Genomic DNA, 6365 nt, shown 5'->3' on the forward strand with positions numbered 1-6365 from the left:
TCACGGGTGTTTTCTGAGCTGAGCATTGACCCGGGTGTGTTCTTGAGAGAGCCTGGGCAAGGAGCCTGGAGCCCCCAGGCCCTGGCCTGAGGCGTCAGCGCTGCCCCAGCAGTGTCCATTGCCTGTCCCTGCTGCAGCTCCAGCACTGCCAACCCCAGGGCTGTGCCTGGCCCTGAGAGCACTCAGGCCCTACAGAACACCAGGGCCATCAGGGCAGCGGGGCAGGGCCACGGCAGCAGCACTGGCAACACCAAGTGCTGCTGCTGCTGGGCACAGCTGCTGTGCCATCACTGATCTGCCCCAGCTCTGCACACAGACATTACTGCTGCAGCTCCAGAGAAGGCAACAAAAGGGGATCTCTGGTGAAAACACTGCTTAAACTCTCAAGAGCACAGCTCCTCATCGACACAGTCTGTGGCTACTGCAAATTTTGAGGGAAACAAAATGAGAAATGGTACAAACAATGGCATTCCTTTGTGGATAATCCTAAAAAAGTAAAACAAATTAAAAGAACCTCCAAAAAACTCCCAACAAGATGTATCAAATATGACTTTTATTACAAGTGATTTCCAGAATTTTTCCAGCAGTTCAGCCTGTCTGAAATCGTCCATTCATCAGTCTCCACACTGCAGCCTTGAGCTCCTGGTTCCTCAGGCTGTAGATGAGGGGGTTCAGGGCTGGAGGCATGACCGAGTACAGAATGGACAGGGCCAGATCCAGGGATGGGGAGGAGATGGAGGTGGGCTTCAGGTGAGCAAACATGATAGTGCTGAGGAACAGGGAGACCACAGCCAGGTGAGGAAGGCATGTGGAAAAGGCTTTATGCTGTCCCTGCTCAGACGGGATCCTTAGCAGAACCCTGAAGATCTGCACATAGGAGAAAACAATGAACACAAAACAACCAAAAGCTAAACCAGCATTAACAGCAAGGAGTCCAGTTTCCCTGAGTTTGGAGTCTGAGCAGGAGAGTTTGAGGATCTGTGGGATTTCACAGAAGAACTGGCCCAGGGCATTGCCATGGCACAAGGGCAGGGAAAATGTGTTGGCTGTGTGCAGCAGAGCATTGAGAAAGGCACTGGCCCAGGCAGCTGCCGCCATGTAGGCACAAGCTCTGCTGCCCAGGAGGATCCCGTAGTGCAGGGGTTTGCAGATGGACACATAGCGGTCATAGCACATGATGGTCAGGAGGGAAACTTCTGCTGAAATGAAAAAGGCAAACAGAAATACCTGAAGAGCACATCCTGAGTAGGAGATGTCCCTGGTGTGCCAGAGGGAATTGTGCATGGCTTTGGGGACAGTGGTGCAGATGGAGCCCAGGTCGCTGAGGGCCAGGTTGAGCAGGAAGAAGAACATGGGCGTGTGCAGGTGGTGGCTGCAGGCTACGGCGCTGATGATGAGGCCGTTGGCCAGGAGGGCAGCCAGGGAGATGCCCAGCAAGAGGCAGAAGTGCAGGAGCTGCAGCTGCCGCGTGTCTGCCCATGTCAGCAGGAGGAAGTGCCTGATGGAGCTGCTGTTGGACATTTCTTCACTCTGGCCATGGTGGACTGCTGAAAGAAGACATTGACAAGCTCTTTGACTCAATCAAATAGAGTTGTTTTAGGAATTCCCTCAAAACTATTTCTTTACCTGTGGGGGAACTTCACTTAACTTTTTCATTTTTGAGCTTGGGTTTGTGCTGCTGAGTTCCTGCCTCATCTTCAGGATTGCTCTCAGCCTGAACCGTGGGGAAGCCCAGTGGGAAAACAGGGCTCCCTGTACCCCAGTGCAGTCAGACCTGCTGGTCCCCACACAGATGCCCTTTGCCCATTACACCTCCCTCTAGTTCAGGGTGATCGAATATAAAACGTGCTTGAAAAAAAAAGTAGAGTTTTTAAAGACTCCAATTTCAAGGTCATTTTCTCTAAGCCCTTCTCTCTTTCCCTATGCAGCTGGACAGGATGGGACACCAAGGGTGGGTCTGGCTCTCTGCTGCCTGGAGTTGTGCCTACTGGGAGCCGTTTCTCTCTATCCAAGCCTTGTCCCTGCCAGTGCTGCCAGAGCCCAGCCCAGACCTGGGGGCTCAGCTCTGCCCTGCAGACGCCTCCCAGCACAGGGCACTGCCCAGGGGCATCTCCCTGGCACCAGGGCCTCTAAGGGCAGGCCAGACAAACAGAGATGCTGCAAGCCAAGGTGCTGCTGCTGCTGTCTGTAGGGAGAGGAGGCTGAGGAGGCACTTTCTGAGGGAGATATGGCGTCCATCTGCTGATGCCCGGGGTGGAAGTACGGGAGTCTCAGTGACACAGCCAAAGCTGACAGCCCCTTTCCCTTCCCTTAAGGAGAAAGCTGAGAGAAGCCCTGGCCATGCAGCATCATCTAGACAACAGAATCTGCCCTGATGGGGTGGCTCCTTCCACCTCCAACTTCTCCCCTGCAGCGTTCATGGGGAGCTGCCAGGCAGGCTGAGAGCTGCACCGGGCAGGTGGCACATGTCCTGGGCTGGCCAAGAGCCCTGAGGGCTGCAGGAGCTGCTCTGCAGGACAGCCCTGGGCAGCCCTGGCTGCAGCCCCAGCTTCAGTCCCTGCAGCCGTCCCTGGCAGCAGGAGCTGTCCTGCCCTGTCCCTCTGACGGTGCCCAGGGCAGCCCCGCTCTCCAGCACATCCTCCTCCTCATCCTCCTCCTCCTGTGCCACAGAGAAACTGGGAGAGTCCTTCTGACACATCCCCCAGGCTGTGGGGTATGCTTGCTCCAGGAGATCCTTCCAGGAGCACAGGGGACATTGTCCTGCACCCACACACTCACCATGCACAGGGCTGGGAAGATCTTTCCCCAAGTGTAGTCTCAGCTCAATGTCTTCCCAATCCTGATTGCCTTCAGCCTGTCTGTGCCTGGCTCCTGTCCCCTCAGTGCCTGCAGGCAGAGCCCTGAGCCCTGCTGGGCTGGGAGAGGAGCTGGTCCTGGGAAGAGCTGTTCCTTTAAAGCTCAGCAGCACAGACACAGCACAAGAAATTTAATGAGCCTCTTGGGGATTTGGTGTTGTTTACATCAGAACCAGTCCATGAGAGTGTCTTCAAAAACTTCTTAAGAACTCAAAATTAAATTGAAACTCTGAAGTTTCTTGAAGTTTTAATGGGTCCCACTGAGAAAGTGTCTCCAGGTTCCAGTTAGAGCAGAACACTGGAGGCAGTGATGACAGCTGGGGACAAACAAGGCCAAGGTGTCTCTGGTGCTGAGCAAACCTGGATGTGTTTCAGGAATGCAAAGGGCCAAGGCCTGAGCCCCAGCCCCTGGCCAGGCAGATCCTGTCCCTCCCTCCTTGCTCAGGGCTCTTCCCGGGATGGGCACTGGCATGTGGGGATGTGCAATGCCAGGGACAGGAGCATGGGGCGGCCCCTGCCAGGCTGCTGAGCAGGGACAAGGAGGCAATGAGGCCCCAGCCCTGCAAGGGTCACTTGTCTCCTGCTCCTGCCTCAGGCCCAGGCCCAGCAGCCATGGCCAAAGTGCTGCCTAAGATGGCTCTGGCAGGGCTGTCTTTCAGCTGCTGCCTATCCCTCCCTGTGCCCTGTGCAGCCCAGGCTGTCCCACGGTGTCCCTGCCCTGCGCCTGTTATAAATGAGAAGCTTGACTAGGCCAATATTCAAGCAGAAATCAATTTATTATTTAATATTGTAAAGTATGAGCAATACAGCACAGGGTACAATGGGGGAAATTTTCCCTCCAACTGCACACCAGCAGTTGAGGCTTACAGGTATTTATAGGGGTACTCATCAGCTTTCTCAGCAGTTTCTATTCCAATTTTTACTCATCAGCACTTTCTATTTCCAATTTTTCTGTCGCAATTCTATACACTATTGTGATTAAGTTTTTCTCGGGATGTCTCCCAAAAAGGAGTATGCCCAGATGGTGGTGGTCCAGTTTCTGAAAGAAGAAAGAAAGAGTCCAGTTCCCCAGATGTGGCTCCACCTTTTGATTACAGAGACTATAAATCTAACAGTGATGTCCAGCTTCCCTTGGTCAAAAATGTAAATCATCGAATTGATGTTCATCTTCCTTTCTCAAGCTGCTTTTTTCTGTTTTGTTAAGGTGTGAGATAAGCAGGTTTCCTTTATATATATTCCAAAGCTATAGCTTCAAGGATACAAGCAATATTCTAAAACTACACTTCAAAAGGTTATTATTGCAGAGCTCTTGATCGATTAACTACAAGCTAAGAGCAACATCCTTAACACTTTAATTCAAATGCTCCTCAATCAACCAAGGTTAATTGCAAACAAAAGATAGGTTCAAAGGCCTTCTTCCATACTTTATTTTCCTTAGTTATTATTAGAATTCACAACTGTATCATTGTCGGTCTCCACACATACCGCAATCACAAATACACACATTGCATGTTTGTACCTGACATGAAACACAGCTTTGTATTTCACATGTGTCACAGCTGGCACTTGAAACACTGCATGTCCTCTGAGCAATACAGCATGGGTGATATTCCACCATCCAAAGGCTGCAAGATCAGCTCCGCAGGGCATGGAGGACTCGGCCTCGTGTGTGGGGGCTCAGCTGGCTGCCCTGCTAGAGCTGTGCAGAGAGCTGATGCCAGAGGCTCTGTCTGCTGTGGACACCTGAGCCAGTGGAATTTTCTGTTTCTTTAAGATTTTTCTTTTCTTCTTTTCCATTTTTTATCTCTATTGTAAATAAATAAATTATACCGTATATATAATTCTACCTATTATTATATATTATAGATTACTGTAAATAAATAAATTCTAGAATGTGTTATGATACACAGACTGCCAGTGATAGTGGGGCCCTGGAAAAATTTTAAGATAGAATCTAAAATGTTAGGCTTTGTGTTTTCCCAGATCAACTGCACCTGTGTAAGCAGTATGATAAATTATATAATTGTTAGATGTGACGATTGTTTAATAATTAAGTGTAATTATTACATAACCATGAGAAGAATAATGAGAAACTATGTTGGAAATTCAGAGAGGGGCTAAATTTATGTATACAATAGAACAATATAAGTTTAATAATTAACGTGAAAGTTATGCAGCGATAGAGTATAAAACATGATCATTTCGGATGCATGGTCGGAATCAGATTTGGGTTGAATGTACCCCGATTCCCAGAGCTCTTAATAAAAAGCACCACATATAATCCCCCGTGATTTTGTGTTTTTGAACGCTAACACAAGGAACATTCCTTTGCTGCACAGGGTCTGTAAGGCAACAGACAGGAAAGGGTAAAAAGGGAGCTTGTGCACAGCAACAGAGCAAGCTGATAGGTCTGGAGGCCCTGAAGGAAGAAAAGGGTTCTCGGGCTCAGCAACCTGCCCAGGAGTGCAGTGCTGCAGGGAAAATGGCCAGAAGCCCCTTGGCCTGTGGTGGTTCTGCTGAAGCCTTTGTGCTGGTGACAGAGTGGCTGGGCAGGGGCCGGGGCTGCGGGGATCCCTGCCAGAGCGGTGCCCGGAGGTGGCCACAAGCCCTGTGCCAGGCAGGAAGCGCCATCTGTGTCCTCCTGCCCGTGTGCTGCTGGCTGCCTTGCTGAGGGCTCCCAGGTGCCTCTGCATGGGGCTGCTCTGGAGCTGCTGTGGGGCTGCGGCGCTGCTGCCGGGCAGCTTGGCCGTGCTGGGGCAGAGCCTGAGGGGCTGGGGCGCTGGCAAGCCCTGAGCAATGGGCTGTCAGAGGCCACAAGCCGCCCCCCGGCAGCTGCCCGCCTCGTTTCTGCCAGAGCTGATTTGCAAGAGGGACCCTGGGCACTGTGGAACTAACAGCATCGGTGTTGTTGGAAACCCAAATGCAGGGAAATCTCAGACCTTTGGTCTTGTCAGCAAAGCTTAGAATTAAACACAGGATTTGATCGGAGACCCTGGAAAGGGCTTGCAAAGCTAGGTGCTAGAAGCGAGAATGTGAATTTCTAGTTTATTATAGCAGAGACACGGGGAGCAATGTTGAAGTGAAGGAAAGTTTAGAGCTTTAGTGCTGAAGATCTAGAAAAAATAGAAGTAGTTACAGGGGTAAACAAGAAGCTTAGGATGCAATGCTGTGAGTTTGTGTGGCATAACATGATTGGCTAAGGAAGCTTACACTGTAGCATGAGTCCCTAAGAGGAAATATTGAAGGATTGGCTGCCAACCATAAATATTCTTGTTGGCAGTGTCTTCTTGGCCAAGAAATCCTTCAAAGCTCTTGTAACTACAAGTCTTGCGGGCCTCGTGAGCCATGCAGTCCAGATGTGTGCCAAACTCACCCTTCCTGTCTATGTAGAAGAGAAGAAAAAGCAATGGCATCATCTAAAAAACTCGGAGGTCTGCTCTCTAGCTCATTCCAAACTCCCTGAAATCCCCCAAAGTGGGATTTAGCTACCAAGAGATGACAAGGACTCTT

This window comes from Zonotrichia albicollis, chromosome 24, assembly GCF_047830755.1.
Source record: "Zonotrichia albicollis isolate bZonAlb1 chromosome 24, bZonAlb1.hap1, whole genome shotgun sequence".
NCBI classification, from domain to species: Eukaryota; Metazoa; Chordata; class Aves; order Passeriformes; family Passerellidae; genus Zonotrichia; species Zonotrichia albicollis.